This window comes from Rhinopithecus bieti, unplaced genomic scaffold, assembly GCF_001698545.2.
Source record: "Rhinopithecus bieti isolate Rb0 unplaced genomic scaffold, ASM169854v2 scaffold_12928, whole genome shotgun sequence".
In the NCBI taxonomy this organism is placed as follows: domain Eukaryota; kingdom Metazoa; phylum Chordata; class Mammalia; order Primates; family Cercopithecidae; genus Rhinopithecus; species Rhinopithecus bieti.
The window spans coordinates 2097115-2113100 of record NW_016807614.1 but is presented as its reverse complement, the minus strand read 5'-3'; the positions used below and the strand labels follow the sequence as shown (position 1 = coordinate 2113100).

The window sequence follows — 15986 nt, the reverse complement described above, 5'->3', positions numbered from 1 at the left end:
GGCTACTTTTGTATTTTAGTAGAGACGGGTTTCTTCATGTTGGCAGGGCTGGTCTCGAGTTCCTGACCTCAGACGATTCACTCGCCTCAGCCTCCTGAAGTACTGGGATTACAGGTGTGAGCCACCATGCCCGGCCTGTGTTGCTTATAATCCGGGGTATGAGACTGACTTTGAGCAAGTGAATCCTAACTGTGATAGGGGCTCTGGAGCAGAACTATGGGGCTCTTTGAGAGTGTTATTATGGGAAGGCATAACCTGGTCTGGAGGGGTCAGGTAAGGTTTTCCTTAGGCAATGACACTGGGTTTGACAAAGTGAGCTGGCTGAGAAGTGGAACAGAGAGGACAGCAGGTGCAGAGGCTTCAGGCATGAAGAGGCAGGTGCAGATGAGGAAGACGGGAGGGGAGCAGTGCAGCTGGAGCAGAGATGAGGCGGGAACAGCCCCGGAAGGGCTGCAGGGGAGGCAGGGACCAGCTCCTGTCGGGCCTTGAAGGTCATGATTCAAAGAGTCATAGGAAACTACTGAAAAGTTCCAATCTGGGGAGTAAATGATTAGATTTGTATTTTTATTTTTTATTTATTTAATTTATTTATTTATTTTGAGATGGAGTCTTGCTCTGTCGCCCAGGCTGAAGTGCAGTGGCGCAATCTTGGCTCACTGCAAGCTCCGCCTCCCAGGTTCATGCTATTCTTCTGCCTCAGCCTCCCAAGTAGCTGGGACTACAGGCGCCCGCCACCACGCCTGGCTAATTTTTTGTATTTTTAGTAGAGACGGGGTTTCACCGTGTTAGCCAGGATGGTCTCGATCTCCCGACCACGTGATCTGCCCACCTCGGTCTCCCAAAGTGCTGGGATTACAGGTGTGAGCCACCGCGCCTGGCCTTGTGTTTTTATTTGTTAATTCTTTTTCTTAGAGACAGGATCTTGCTCTACCATTCAGGCTGGAGTGTAGTGATGTGATCATAATTCACTGGGTATAGTGGCTCACGCCTCCCGAGGTGATCACCACTTGAGCCCAGGAGTTTGAAACCAGCCTTGGCAATATAGCAAGCCCGTTTCTATTAAAAACAAAACTGAAAATTAGCCAGGTATTGTGATGCATGCCTGTAGTCCTACCCACTCAGGAGGCTGAGGTGTGAGGCTTGCTTCAGCCCAGGAGTTAGAGCTGCAATGAGCCATGGTCATGCCACTGCACTCTAACCTGGGCAACAGAGCAAGACCCTCTCTGTATTTAAAAAAAAAAGAAAGATTTGTATTTTAAAAAGATCCTTCCAGTTGCAGTATGAGAATGGATGGGGTGTGGGGGATGGTGGTAGAGTAAAAAACGTAAGTGGGAAGACCATCAGGAATATTTCATAGTAATCTAGATGTGATAAGATGAAAACCAGCATTGGGTAGCAACAGTGGAGAGAAAAAGGAGGAGGAGGAGGAGAATGGGGAGGGAGAGGGGATCATAGCTACTCTTTTTTTCTGAGACGGAGTCTTGCTCTGTCACCCAGGCTGGAGTGCAGTGAGGCTGTCTTGGCTCACTGCAACCTTCACCTCCCAGGTTCCTGCAATTCTCCTGCTTCAGCCTCCCAAGTAGCTGGGATTACAGGCACGTGCCACCACGCCCGGCTAATTTTTTATTATTAGTAGAGATGGGGTTTCACCATATTGGCCAGGCTGATCTTGAACTCCTGACCTCAGTTGATCCACCTGCCTCAGCCTCCCAAAGCGCTGGGACTACAGGCGTGAGCCACTGGGCCGGGCCCATAGTTACTCTTTACTAAGCCTCTGGAAGGGATAGGCCTTGTTCTAAGCAGTTACATCAATTAACTCATTCATTCTTCTCAACAACGCTGTAAGGCCAGAGCTAGATCTCTATTTTGCAGGTGAGGAAACTGAGGGCCAAAGGGATTAAGTAACTTGCCTAAAGTTACAGAGCTAGTGAGTGGGAGAGTTGGGATGTGAACCCAGAGAGTCTTGCTCCAGTGCGCACACTCTTAACCAACGGGTTCAAGGGACGCTCAGGAGAGAAAGTCATCAGGGCTTGCGATTATATGAATGGACCAGGGGTGGAAGTCTCAGGGATGCCCAGGTTACTGGCTTGAGCAGCCAGTGGGTTGGTACCAGCATTCCCTTCAGAAAACACAGGAGGAGCTGCTTTGTGAGGAAACAGTATGGCGTGACAAGTGTCTGGGGTGCAGCAGATGGAGATGTCAAGTGCGCTGTCAGACGCAGGGCTCTAGAGCTGACCAGAGAGGTACAGATTTGGGCATTGCTGGGATTCTGTGATGACTGAAGTTGAAGGAAGAATGGGAACCAAAAGAGAAAGAGGACACAGGACAAAACCGTGAAGAACACTAATATTTAGAGAACAAGCCGCTGAAGAGAAACTCTGCCAAAAAAAAAGCCAGAGAGGCAGGAAGAAACCAGGTGGGTGCCATTTCAGAGATGCTGAGGAGGTTTCAAAAAGGAGGCTATTAATAACCTTGGTGAGAGCATTCAGTGACGGGGCTGGGAGGGCTGCAGAAGGTTGTGTAAATGGGAGGTAAAAGCGTGGAGATCATGCTTTCAAGAAGTTTAGCTTTGACTGGCATGGCCCAAATTTATGGCCAAGATATGGAAGCTCACAAAGGGATAAAATGGCACTGTTAATAACGACCCCTCATCTATGGGGTCATCAAAGTCCCCACACTATTCCTGCTTGTTGTCTACTGAAGCTCTTTCATTTATTTCTACACACACACATATACGTATTTTTTACAACTGCTGTGTGACAAGGGCTGCTAGGCTCTGGGGAAACATCAGGATGGGACAGGCGACATCTCTACCTTCAGGTGTATATGTTCTGTGGCTTTCCCTCCCTCCTCCTGTTTATTCAGTTGTGTAGATATTGGCAGAGTCAGGCTGCCCCTGACTCATGGTGACCCAGCGTCTGGTCTGGTAGTTATGAAATCTCACACGGTTTATCGTCTGGCCCTGAACAATGGGGAAAACTTGTGCTGGTCTCTTGGGGGCTGTTTTCTCTGGAGTATGGAAAGTTGGTCTTTGACAGTCAGAATCTGAAACTACAATGTGTATTTCCAGGCTACACACAGAACCTACATTTCGTCTCTGAGCATTTTAATAATCACATGGGACTATGTTTTAAAAGATCACTTTTAGCTTTTCATCTGAATGTGTACCTGCATAGAATGAAATTACCTTTCCACTCTTTTCAGAAAACAATGGTGTTAAGACAGGCAGAAGGATAAGCTCCTGCTGCTACTGTGGGAAAGAGAAGACTGTCACAATCTTAATCAGGCAGAGACCATAAGGACTCATAATAAAAATATGTTAATGGTCACTAAAGGGGAGCATCCCAGAGTCCACTTGGATGATACATTTTCGTTGCCAAAGTTAATATAGAAAGCCAGTTAATCTATCACGGCTTTAGAGTAGGATTAATTTAAGGAGGCTTCTAAGTCAAGAGGCATGAAATAACTTTGTCTAAATAGGTAGGAAGTAGCACCCTTTGAATTATTTGCTAAGTTACCTCTGACTTCACAATCACCTACCAAATAAAGGACTTAAAAATGCTTGTAATCCCAGCACTTACGGAGGCCGAGGTGGGTGGGTCACTTGAGGTCAGGAGTTCGAGATCGGCCTGGCCAACATGGCAAAACCCCATCTCTACTAAAAATACAAAAATTAGCTGGGCATGGTGGTACACTCCTGCAGTCCCAGCTACTTGGGAGGTTGAGACAGGAGAATCACTTGAACCTGGAAGGCAGAGGTTGCAGTGAGCCAAGATGGCACCACTGCACTCCAGCCTGGGCGACAGAGAGACAATCCATCCCCCCAAAAATAAATAATAATAATAATAAAATAATAAAAATAAAGTTGCCTACAAAAGTCTCTTTTCCTTCCCCAAAACTCTCTATTACATTGTATTTTACAATATTTAGAAACGTCGTGGTGCCACATGTAATTTTTTATTTAAATACATCAAGTCTTTATGAGATTAAACGAGTATTACAGGAACCAAGAAAACAGGGTATTAGTGTTAAGACCGAGAAGATGGTGGGTTACGTTGGTTTAAGCAAACATTTTCCGTGTTCGCTTGAACTTCATACCACACTCAGTCAGTCTGAAAAACTGACCAGGATGAACAAGAAACAGAAATAACAGTATGGAAATAAAACTACATGAGATAATGCTTAATTCACGGATCTCAGCTTTCTAGGCCTACTCAACCAGATGGCCACTTGAAGCCAAGAATTTTTTCCCAGCAAACACAGAGGGTTGGGGTGGGGGTGATAATAAAATGTGAGCAAGGCGCATGTTTCTAAAATAGCCCTCTGTATTCTCTTCTATCGCTCACCTTTGAACTGCTTCTTAATTTAAAATCCACTCATGGTTATGCACGCTTCTGTTTTAAGTCTTTCTGGTGATAATGTCTTGTGCCAAATCTGTGCTTTAGAAATCAATATAAAAAGCCATATTAAGTAGGGAGAGAGAAAGGAGGAGGGAGTTGGAGGCAGGTGGAGAAGGAAGGAGGAGGGGGGTCCTGCCTTGCTGAAAGCAAGAGCGAGTAATTCTTCTTGGCCTCAAAATTCTACATATCTGTGAAATTTTAATGGGGAATATTCTAAGAACTTTGTGACATACACATTCCTCTCTGGTGTAACTTTCCAGTGAATTCTAACCAAGTTTTCCTGACTGAAGGGAACAGAATCTGAATGCAGAATGTTTTCAGTGCTCTAAAAGTCATGCATACATACCATCCTTCTGTTTTATGACCACATTTGTCAAAAGAACCGATTTGAAGGAGCCTCTTCTTAATAACAATCAAAATCTTATTGGTTTCTTACTATGTTCTCATAAGAGAAAGACATCACTAAAGTTAATATTCTGTTAAGCAATAAAGGAAAATGTAAATAATTTAATCTCCTCCTTAGACGGAAGGCTGCTTTGAAACAAAATCTAAATGGCTATTGTTAATACTTGACAACCAGGCTCAAAAATTACTCCCTTTCCACAATTAGGTGATTGGAGAAGGATTTCAGGAGACCTTATTCAACCTTTCCCCCAACTGATGAATCTGTAATGTCCAACATTATAGGATTTGTTTAAATCTTAGCTTTTAAAAAAACTTAGCATTTTGAAGTCTTAGCTTATAAACATGTCTTGAGTATAAGCAACAAAGTTTACGATTTGGGCCCAATTTATGAAGACCGTGACTGCAGAGAAAAAGGGGGAATTGGTTGGGAAAGGTAAGGAGATCTTTCAACTCTTCCAGCCAGTTTGGCTTAAGAGTTGGGGCGGGGCGGAGGCGGGGGAACAGACTTGTTTTTGGCGGTGATTCCTCATTTTACTGTGAAACTAGGAGAGACAGGTGGTCACATTTCCACCATCAAGCCTAGAAGAGGAGAAACTCAACGAGTAATCGGGAAACTTTGGGGGAGGAAACGTCACAGGTTTGACAAGCAATTCAGTGCCATCATTAATAACAATATCCAGCCAGGGAAACATAACGAGACCCCTTCTTTACAAATAATTTAAAACATTAGCCAGACATGGTGGTGACCTGTGGTCCCCGGTACCACCGGGAGGCTGAGGCGGGAGGATCGCTTGAGCCTGGGAGGTCGAGGCTGCAGTGAGCCGTGACTGCCCCGCTGCACTCTAGCCTGGGAGACAGAGTGAGACTCCTCAAAAACAAACAAAAACAGTATCAACCATTTCGCACTCAGAAGCCTAAGGGACCATGGTCTGTGTATACCTTTTCTGACCAGTGGCGTCTGCAGGAAGAAAGGTGGGTGCGGGCGGCTGCCAGTGAGCAAAGGGTCACGGTCTCCCCCAAACCTGCCCCTTTGAGACAGAAAAAAGCTGGGGCTGGGGTCAGCCAGGGGCAGGGGACGGCCAGGCCACCGGATGTTAGGCCCGGTTTCCCTCCAGAATCTTGGAAGACGAAAGGGAAGGTTGTCCTCCATCCTGGCAGGACGGAAGAGGAGCGGCGGGGCCGAGTGGGCCGTTACCTGGGGGTCTGCCTTTCCTCCCCTGCCGGGGCTAAAGGGGTCGAGGGGCAGGGCGGGCGGGCCGGTCCAGGGCGCAGGAGCCGCCCATTTATTGCGCGGGGACTGGCCTAAGCGCCTCTTCCTCCTCCTCCTCTGGCTTCTTCGCTCCCTAAACCTGCCCCTCTTCCTCCTCCTTCCCCGAGGCTGCTTTCCGCGGCGCCGACCGGCCTTGCCTGGGGCGGGGGCGGTGGGGGCGGCTACGGGGCGTCCTCTGGTTTCCCTAGCAACCGCGCCTCCCCGCCCCCACCCCTCGCCCCCGCGCGACCAGGTGCAGCCGCCGAGAGCGCCGGGCGGGGCGGGGCGGGGCGGGGCTGTGGCCTCTGGGTCCCAAGGCGGGCGTGGGCGCCCGCTGGTTGCCGTGGGAACGAGGCTGGCTGCAGTCAGGGAGGCAGAGCCGCGCTGGTGGGCAGAAAAGAGATGCCCAAGGAGGAGGCGGTTNTCCCTAGCAACCGCGCCTCCCCGCCCCCACCCCTCGCCCCGCGCGACCAGGTGCAGCCGCCGAGAGCGCCGGGCGGGGCGGGGCGGGGCGGGGCTGTGGCCTCTGGGTCCCAAGGCGGGCGTGGGCGCCCGCTGGTTGCCGTGGGAACGAGGCTGGCTGCAGTCAGGGAGGCAGAGCCGCGCTGGTGGGCAGAAAAGAGATGCCCAAGGAGGAGGCGGTTGGGTTTGTCTGGATGCCCAAGCCCAGACCCAGATATCCAGGCCTCCGCTCCCTTCCCTGAAAGGGTGCTATGCTTCATAAAAAATGAGATTAGAAAACGAGAGAGGAAAATATTTTTAATGGAATCAGGGAATATGAAAAGCGGTACATGCAAAGAGGGAAAGATACTGCAGTCCTGGAGTTCGACCTCTGCAGAGGACATCTGGAATGCTATGGTCCAACATGAAAAAGAAGAAATAAGCGATGAAGGGAGGCACCCAGTCAGTGGCAGAACCGAGACCAGAGCCCAGGCCTCTTCGTAATCCGTCGTCTTCACCCCCTTTCCAAGGAGAGAGGTGCTTAGAGGCCTAGACCAGGCCTCACAGGTTTGGAGGAAGGGCACCAGAACCGCTACTACCCTCACCTTTTCTCTGCCAGGCTGATTTCTTTCTTTCTTTCTTTTTCTTTTCTTTTTTCTTTTTCTTTTTTTCTTTTTTTGAGACAGAGTCTCGCTCTGTCGCCCAGGCTGGACAGTGCAGTGGCGCGATCTCCGCTCACTGCGGCCTCAGCTTCCCAGACTGAAGCGATTTTCGTGCTTCAACCTTCCGAGTAGCTGGGATTACAGGCATGCGCCACCACACCCGGCTAGTTTTCGTATTTTTTTTTTTTTAGTAGAGGCGGGGTTTCTCCATGTTGGCCAGGCTGGTCTCAAACTCCTGACCTCAAGTGATCCGCCCGCCTGGGCCTCCGAATGTGCTGAGATTACAGGCGTGAGCCACCATGCCCGGCCTTGCCAGGTTGATTTCTGTCTGTGGTTCTCATGGGCAAAGATGACTCTCCTATTTACTTTGCATATTTAGGCTCTCAACTTGTCAACTGTTGCCAAGTTAGGTATTTTTGATTGGGTGGAGAGTAAGGTAAAGGAAGAATAGAAATTCTTGGAACTTTCATAAGTGCCCGGAATCTCTAGGTGTCTGTGGTTTGACCGTCTTCTCAACACCTCCCCTTCCCCCCATTCAGTTGGTGCCAAGTCCTTGGCAGCATTACATTCTTCTTTCTATTCTTATCACTACCACTCTAGTTTTGGGTTCCATGACCTAGTTTTGGGCTCCATGGATTATTTTGAGGGCCTCCTGGCCACACCCTGGGCCCTTGTCCTCCACACCCTGTCTCCACCATTTACCCCATCCTGTAAGCAGCCTACATCTAATGTTGCTGGCCCCCTGCCTAAAAAGCCCTGGAAGGTTCCTCACCGCCTATGGAATGAAGTCCAAACTCGTCACTATGACTTTCCCTGTGCCCTCCCCCATGGTTTCCTTTCTTGGTTTTTCTCCTTCATCACTTCTTCACTCATGTTTCAGCCAGATGGGACTATGTGTTACACACTGAACATTTTTCCTTGCCTTCACACCAGCTTCAAAGACATATCCTGAGCCAGGCAGAGTCTAGACAAATGTACTTAACAGAAGTCTTTCCATAGAGCACGTTCCCATCTGAACTTCACTGGTCCTCCAGCAGCCCCTAGGATATTTTCATCCCTAGTAGCCCAATCCATATTCTGTTCGTGTTCTCAGCTGATTATCAAGTATGCCTTAGTAAAGCATTAACTGATAATTGAAGTATTAACTGATAAGGATGTAACCTAAGAACTTGCCTCATGGTTTTTGCCTTTCAAAAATATATACTTTGGGCCAGGCATGGTGGCTTATGCTTGTAATCCCAGCACTTTGGGAGGCCAAGGCAAGGAGATCACCTGAGGTCAGGAGTTCAAGACCAGCCTGGCCAACGTGGTGAAACCCCATCTCTACTAAAAATACAAAAATTAGCCCGGCGTGGTGGCGGGCGCCTGTAATCCCAGCTACTCGGGAAGCCGAGGCAGGAGAATTGCTTGAACCCAGGAGGCAGAGGTTGCAGTGACCTGAGATTGCACCACTGCACTCCAGCCTGGGCAACAAGAAACTCTGTCTCCCAAAACAAAACAAAACAAAAAAACAAAATAAAAGGTTGGATGTGCACACTGGGTTGAAACTATAATAGTGAAATGATAGGTAGGGAACTTGTTCTGTTGGAGCGAGGACCCACCTCAAATAAAAATAACAGAGAAGGAAGTTGAAGCCCAGGTTCTCACCTTGTTGAAGGTAAGGGACATGACCAGAACATATGGTAAGTACCAGAACCAGGGCTCAAAAACAGGGCTTTCCATCGCCAATAACTTGATGTTGCCCACTACTAGGAAAAGCACCTTAGTACTTCCTGTACCTAGATTTGTCTCCTTCCACTTCAAGATCTATGTAAAATAATACTGTCTATCTCAAAAGATTGCTGTGTGAAATAAATGAGAGAGGACAAGCAAAGCATTTCACATCATGCTTGGCACATAGCCCTCAGTAATTGGTGGCTTTGCTTTATAAGGCATATCTTAAGATTTTATTGCATGTGGGTGTTAGCCATAAATATTTAAAGATTTTTATTTTTTATTTTTTTTGAGACAGAGTCTATCACCCAGGCTGGAGTGTAATGGCGCGATCCTGGCTCACTGCAACTGCCACATCCCAGGTTCAAGTGATTCTCCTGCCTCGGCCTCCTGAGTAGCTGGGACTACAAGTGTGTGCCACCACACCAAGCTAAGTTTTGTATTTTTAGTAGAGACAGGGTTTTGCCAGGTTGACCAGGCTGGTCTCAAACTCCTGACATCAGGTGATCCACCTGCCTCGGCCTCCTGAAGTGCTGGGATTATAGGTGTGAGCCACTGCACCCAGCCTAAACATTTTAAAATAACAAGGTCTAGAGAAGTCACTTCATAACTCAGCTTTAAACTCTTCCACATGTCAAGTATTCTTGAAAATTAAGTTCTATGAAAAAATCATGGTGCCTTTGAAAGAGGGCAATTGTGCCCAAGGTCAGCTCATAAAAAGCTATAGAACAACTCCAACTTTAGTGTTTAATGGGTAAATTTAAGCTAGACACATAAACTACAAATAAGATTAGTTCTGTCATTAAAAAGCAAAGTCCTTAGGAAGAGAAATATTAAAATGAAGAAGAAAAAACTTCTCCTGGTTGAGGAAAGGATCCTACTCTTCATTATTTCCTGCACAATGTTCCTAGTAGAGATGAATAAGTAAAAACAAAACTTAAGACTTAAGTAGATGGTAGATTCTAATGCTGCCTCCTGCAGCTCTAAGAAAATACCTTAGACTAGCTAATCTGTAAACAACAGAAGTGTATTGCTCACAGTTCTGGAGGCTGGGAAGTCCAAGATCAAGGCATCTGCAGATTTGGTGTCTGGTGAGGGCTTGCTGCGTTTTGTATATAACATCTTCTTGTTTCATCCTCATATGGTGGAAGGGACAAACTCCCTCAAGCCTCTTTTATAAGGGCCCTCATCCCATTCATCACGGTGAAGCCTTCATGACCTAGTCACCTCCCAGATGCCCCGCCTCTTAATACCGCTACAATGGGAATTAGGAGTCAACATGACTTTTGGAGGAACTTAAGCATTCAGACCATAGCAAGCATCAAAAAGTTCCTTAATTATATCCAAGAGTTCTGCAAAGAACAACTACAAGTATAAAATTTCAAAAGTAGACTGTGTATTAAGTTTCAGAAATAACACTTTTGAGGGAAATATTTAATGCAAGGAGTAAGCTGTGCAAAGAGTAGGCATACATTCTGAGTCTCCCAAGGTTTTTGAGGCAGGAATATCCAGTAGCTTCATGGGCACCTGGCCCAGCTACTCAGTTGAGCTGGAGCAACCCACCCACTATCTGCCTAATATTTTCTCTTCCTAAGAGAGAGAGAGAGTCTAACTAAGAGAGTCTCTTTGTAACTAACTATTCAGAAGCTCTCCTATTGAGCATAGAGTTTTATGCCAAGTGACTTCAGAAGCAGATGGCCTCCCTCCGATACAACTTAAACTTGGTCATTTTTGCCTTGGTCATGGGACCTTGCCGTGACTAATGGGTTCCTGTTCTCATCATTGAGGCCAGTGTGGTGGTGCCTTCATCCACGCATACAGCATGAACAATGGCAGTTTGTTTGCAAAAAGAATCTCTACGAATAGCTTTCCTGAGAAGGGGACTGTGGACATGTGAGTCCTTTAGGGCTCCATGGGTTCTCCTCCAGCATGCCGTTGTGCAGGGGCTCCACCTGATTCATTTTCGAAACTGGCTAATGACTTACTGGGTATACCAGGGGCCGCTGTGACATTCTGCATTCATCCTGTAGCTATATTTGGCCAGACTGTGGGTATGCAATGTGACAATCTCTCAGTGTCACTCATTAAAAGTCATCCTTTATTGATGTCATTAGATGGTTAGAGAGCTTTGTAGGCTTTAAAAATGAGCCTTCTGGATTATGTATATACAGTTGGCCCTTAAACAGCATGAATTTGAACTGCCCAGGTCTACTTATACATGGGTTTTCTTCCACCTCTGCACCCCCTGAGACAGCAAGACCCACTCCTCGTTCTCCTCCTCCTCCTCCTCCTCAGCCTACTCAGCATAAAGACAATGAGGGTGAATGCTTTTATGATGATCCACTTCCACTTCATGAATAGTAAATATATTTTCTCTTCCTTATAATTTTTTTTTTGACAGGGTCTTGCTCTGTCACCCAGGCTGGAGTGCAGTGGTGCGATCTCAGCTCACTGCAACCTCCACCTCCCAGGCTCAAGTCATCCTCCCACCTCAGCCTCCCAAGTAGCTGGGAACACATGCACATCACCATACCTGCCTAATTTTTTTTTTTTTTTTAGAGATGGTGTCTCCCTATATTGCCCAGGCTTGTCTGAAAATCCTCAGCTCAAGCGATCCTCTCGCCTAGGCCTCCCATAATGCTGGGATTACAGGCATGAGCCTCCCGCACCCAGCCCAGTAATAGCCATTCTAAATAGGGAGAGATAATATTTCATTGCGGTTTTGATTTGCATTTCTTTGATAATAGTGATGTTGAGGATTTTTTATATACCTATTGGCCATTTTTATGTCTTTTCTTCAGAGATGGCTATTCAGCTCATTTGCCCATTTTTAAGCTGGAGATATATCTCCAACCTAAATGTGTGTGTATATATATCCAACTTAAATGTCTCTCTCTCTATATATATATGGCTGTTGTTTGAATTCCTAGTATAGTCTGAATATTAATTCCTCATCAGATGAATAGTTTGCAGGTATTGTCTCTCATTCTTCAGGTTGTATCTTCAACCTGCTGATTGCTTCCTTTGCTGCACAGAACTTTTTTAGTTTGATATAATCCCATTTGTCTATTCGTATTTTTGTTGCCTGTGCTTTTGAGGCATATTCATAAAATCTTTGTCAAGACCAATGGCCTCAAGTGTTTTCTCTATGTTTTCTTCTAGTAGTTTCACAATTTCAGGTCTGAGACTTAAGTCTTTAATCCATCTTGAGTTTATTTTTGTATATGGTGAGAGATAGGGCTCTAGTTTAATTCTTCTGCATATAAGTAACCAGCTTTTCTAGCACCATTTATTGAAGAGACTGTCTTTTCCACAATGTATATTCTTGGTACATTTGGTGAAAATCAGTTGGCTGTAAATATGTAGATTTAGTTCTGGGTTTTCTGTTCCATTCCGTTGGTTTCTGTGTCTCTTATGCCGGTACCATGCTGCTTTGGTTACTGTAGCCTTGAAGTATATTTTGAAGTCCGGTGGTATGATGCCTCCAGCTTTGTTCTTTTTGCACAGGATTGCTTTGGCTGTTGGGGTCTTTTGTAGTTCTGTATGAATTTTAGTATTGTTTTTTCTATTTCTGTGAAGAATGTCATTGGTGTTTTGATAGCAATTACATTGATTCTATAGATCACTTTTGGTAATATAGTCATTTTCACAATATTAACTCCTCTAGTCTATAAACATGGGATGTCCTGTGAGATGTCCAAAGACATCCCATGTTCACAGACTGGAAGAATTAGTACCCACAAACACACACAAAGTATGTACATATTCCGATGGAGGTTATTGAAGACCCGGGATTTGGTTCTTGGTTTTGTAGGATCAGAAATTCACTTTATTTAATTCAGAACTGACCTCTTTAGAAATTGATTCTATTTTTCTTTTTTTTTTTTTTGAGACGGAGTCTGGCTCTGTCGCCCAGGTTGGAGTGCGGTGGCCGGATCTCAGCTCACTGCAAGCTCCGCCTCCCAGGTTCACGCCATTCTCCTGCCTCCGCCTCCCAAGTAGCTGGGACTACAGGCGCCCGCCTCGTCGCCCGGCTAGTTTTTTGTATTCTTTAGTAGAGACGGGGTTTCACCGTATTAGCCAGGATGGTCTCGATCTCCTGACCTTGTGATCCGCCCGTCTCGGCCTCCCAAAGTGCTGGGATTACAGGCTTGAGCCACCGCGCCCGGCCTAGAAATTGATTCTTAATAACCCCACTCAGAAGAGACCATTTGTTATCCACCTGACCAAGTTATTATTTTATCTCAGAGAATAAAATTGGCAGGCTGAAACTGGTCATGTGCTTGAGGTACTTCCTCCTGGTGGAAAGGCATTCCTAGGGGATCAAATTAAAGATCTGACGGTTTGATGAATATTAAATTACATTAAAGGGAATTGAATGTCCTTTTTTTTTTTTTTCTTTGAAACAGACTCTTGCTCTTTAGCCCAGGCTGGAGTGCAATGGCGCGATCTCGGCTCACTGCAACCTCCACCCCCAGGTTCAAGCAATTCTCCTGCCTCAGCTTCCCCAGTAGCTGGGATTACAGTGCCTGCCACCACGCCCAGCTAATTTTTGTATTTTTAGTAGAGATGGGGTTTCACCATGTTGGCCAGGCTGTTCTCGAGCCCCTGACCTCAGGTGATCTCCCCACCTCAGCCGCCCAAAGTGCTAGGATTACAGGCATCGGGCACTGCGCTCGGCCTGTTCTTAAGGGATATATCTAGCAGGTTGAAGAGACCTTAAGGAATGATCTTCCTCCCTTCCAAGGACATGTCAGTCTGAATGACTGATTTGGATTATTTACCTCAAAGTTTTTGGAGACTTTTACCATATTTTTCTTTCAGGTAACTGCCGTTTTGCTGAACTTCAAGGGACCATTTCTCTTATGCCATTGACAGCATAGTTTGGAGTTGAGAAGACCTGGGTGAAAATCCTAGCAGTGGGATTTGCTGTATCATAGCGAACAATTCTCAGCATCCTTTGAATTTCGAGATCCCCGTAGTTAAAAATGGAAATAATCAGAGCCTTCTCAATGGATTGTTGTGAGGATCAATGAAATAGTGTATATAAAGTTTCTGGCATTGTGCCTGACACAGTAGCTGCTCAACAATGGTAGCTATCGTTATTGCTTACATCATGTACATAGATTTCATTCTTCTTGCTGAGATGAGACACCCTGAAGTACATCACCCATGCATTTATAAAGCATCTCTAAACGCTGTTACTTTGGCCGAGCACGGTGGCTCACACCTGTAATTCCAGCACTTTGGGAGGCCGAGGCAGGCAGATCATTTGAGTTCAGGAGTTCAAGACCAGCCTGGCCAACGTGGTGAAACCCTGTTTCTACTAAAAATACAAAAATTAGCTGGGCATGGTGGTGGGTGCCTATAATCTCAGCTGCTAGGGAGGCTGAGGCAGGGAGAATTGCTTGAATTTGGGAGGTGGGGGTTGCAGTGAGATTGTACCATTGCACTCCAGCCTGGGCGACAGAGTGAGACTCTGTCTCAAAAAATAATAATAATAAAAAATAAATAAAAGCTGTTACTTCTTTAAAATGCTAGTGGTTAATTTTATATTGATTATTTTTTATGCTGAATTTCAGAAAGCGACATTTTATGATCTCATCTCTGATTTTTGCTAGAGATCATCTAATTTTATGACACTGAGAGTGTATCCAGTTTAGGGCTTGCAGTCACCCATGAACTGTGTGAAATTTAGTAATGTCTGTTGGGCTTTCACAGGGCAGATATTTGAGATCCAATTCTTTTGTAGAATAAAGTAGACGCCATTAGAGACTGGCAAACTCCCTACAATTAATTATAATTTTTTAAAAAAGCATGTCCTCTGGGAGATCCCTTAAAATTTTCCTCACTTGTAATTGTAGCTGATCTATTGTGCTGTTTTACAAAGAGGGGGCCACATTAAAGTTTTGGATCTTATAGTACTGAAATATTTCTCAGAAGTTCACATGGGCTTTGATTTATTTATCCGTTTTGGAAGCTTCAGACTTTTCAAACCCTTCATTTTGGCCATTGATGCATCTGATACAAGATTGGATGTGATCATAGGAACTTTGAGAACATAAAACATACTGCTTTTTTGAATTTCTGAAAAATTCTTACCAAAAGGAAGAATTTGACTTCTGTCCAGAAGGAGTATCTGATTTGTTTGGACTTTGGATAAACTCGAGCTATACATATTTGGCCAAGAGTTTGATTTGTGGACTGATCATCAAGCCGTGAGCAAGACTCAGGCTTCAGAAAGCGATGTCAGTGTCAAGAATCCCCACATGAGCCTTAAATATGCTTCTGGACAGATAAACGCTCAAGCCAAAAAAAAAAAAAAAAAAAAAAAAATCCATCTCGTCAAGAGGGCAGAGGAACGTAAGCACTGAGCAACTTCTGAACCTTCAGAAAGTGGACGCTACTCCACGACATTTTGTTTTTGTTTTTGTTTGTTTTTTTTTTAGACAGTCTTGCTCTGTTGCCCAGACTGGAGTGCAATGGTGAGATCTCAGCTCACTGCAACCTCTGCCTCCCGGGTTCAAGCAATGTTTCTGCCTCAGCCTCCCAAGTAGCTGGGATTACAGGCATGCGCCACTATGCCCAGCTAATTTTGTACTTTTTTTTTTTTTTGAGACGGAGTCTCCCTCTGTCGCCCAGGCTGGAGTGCAGTGGCACAATCTCCAGCTCACTGCAACCTCCGCCTCCTGGGTTCAAGCAATTCTTCTGCCCCTCCAGGTTTTTTAAGCAATTCTCTGCCTCAGCCTCCGGAGTAGCTGGGATTACAGGTGCATGCCACCAAGCCCGGCTACTTTTTTTGTATTTTTAGTATAGATGGGGTTTCACCATCTTGGCCAGGCTGGTCTTGAACTCCTGACCTCGTGATCCACCCGCCTCGGCCTCCCAAAGTGCTGGGATTACAGGCATGAGCCACCACGCGTGGCCTAATTTTGTACTTTTGGTAGAGAAAAGGGGACCCCCATACACTGTTGGTGGGAATGTAAATAGTATAACTACTATGGAGAACAGTTTGGAGGTTCCTCAAAAACCTAAAAATAGGACATATGGTCCAGCAATCCCAGTGCTGGGTATATATCCAAAAGAAAGGAAATCAGTATATTGAAGAGATCTGTG

At 45.7% G+C, this 15986-nt stretch overlaps 1 protein-coding gene across 6 annotated transcripts in view; it reads right to left on the bottom strand.

Moving 5' to 3' along the window:
- The window catches only part of MARCHF10 (membrane associated ring-CH-type finger 10), a 112275-nt gene extending 105957 nt beyond the window's left edge, over window positions 1–6318 (bottom strand). For 2 of the 6 annotated variants that reach the window (XM_017882951.1, XM_017882956.1), the window contains exon 1: window positions 4347–4574. The gene's annotated coding sequence lies outside the window, so the exon portion shown is untranslated. Of the gene's footprint in view, window positions 1–3187; window positions 3251–4346; window positions 4575–6000 lie in introns of those variants that run through there. The other 4 variants (XM_017882952.1, XM_017882954.1, XM_017882955.1 and 1 more) reach the window with 4 other exon arrangements.
- Between the last annotated feature and the right edge of the window lie 9668 nt (window positions 6319–15986).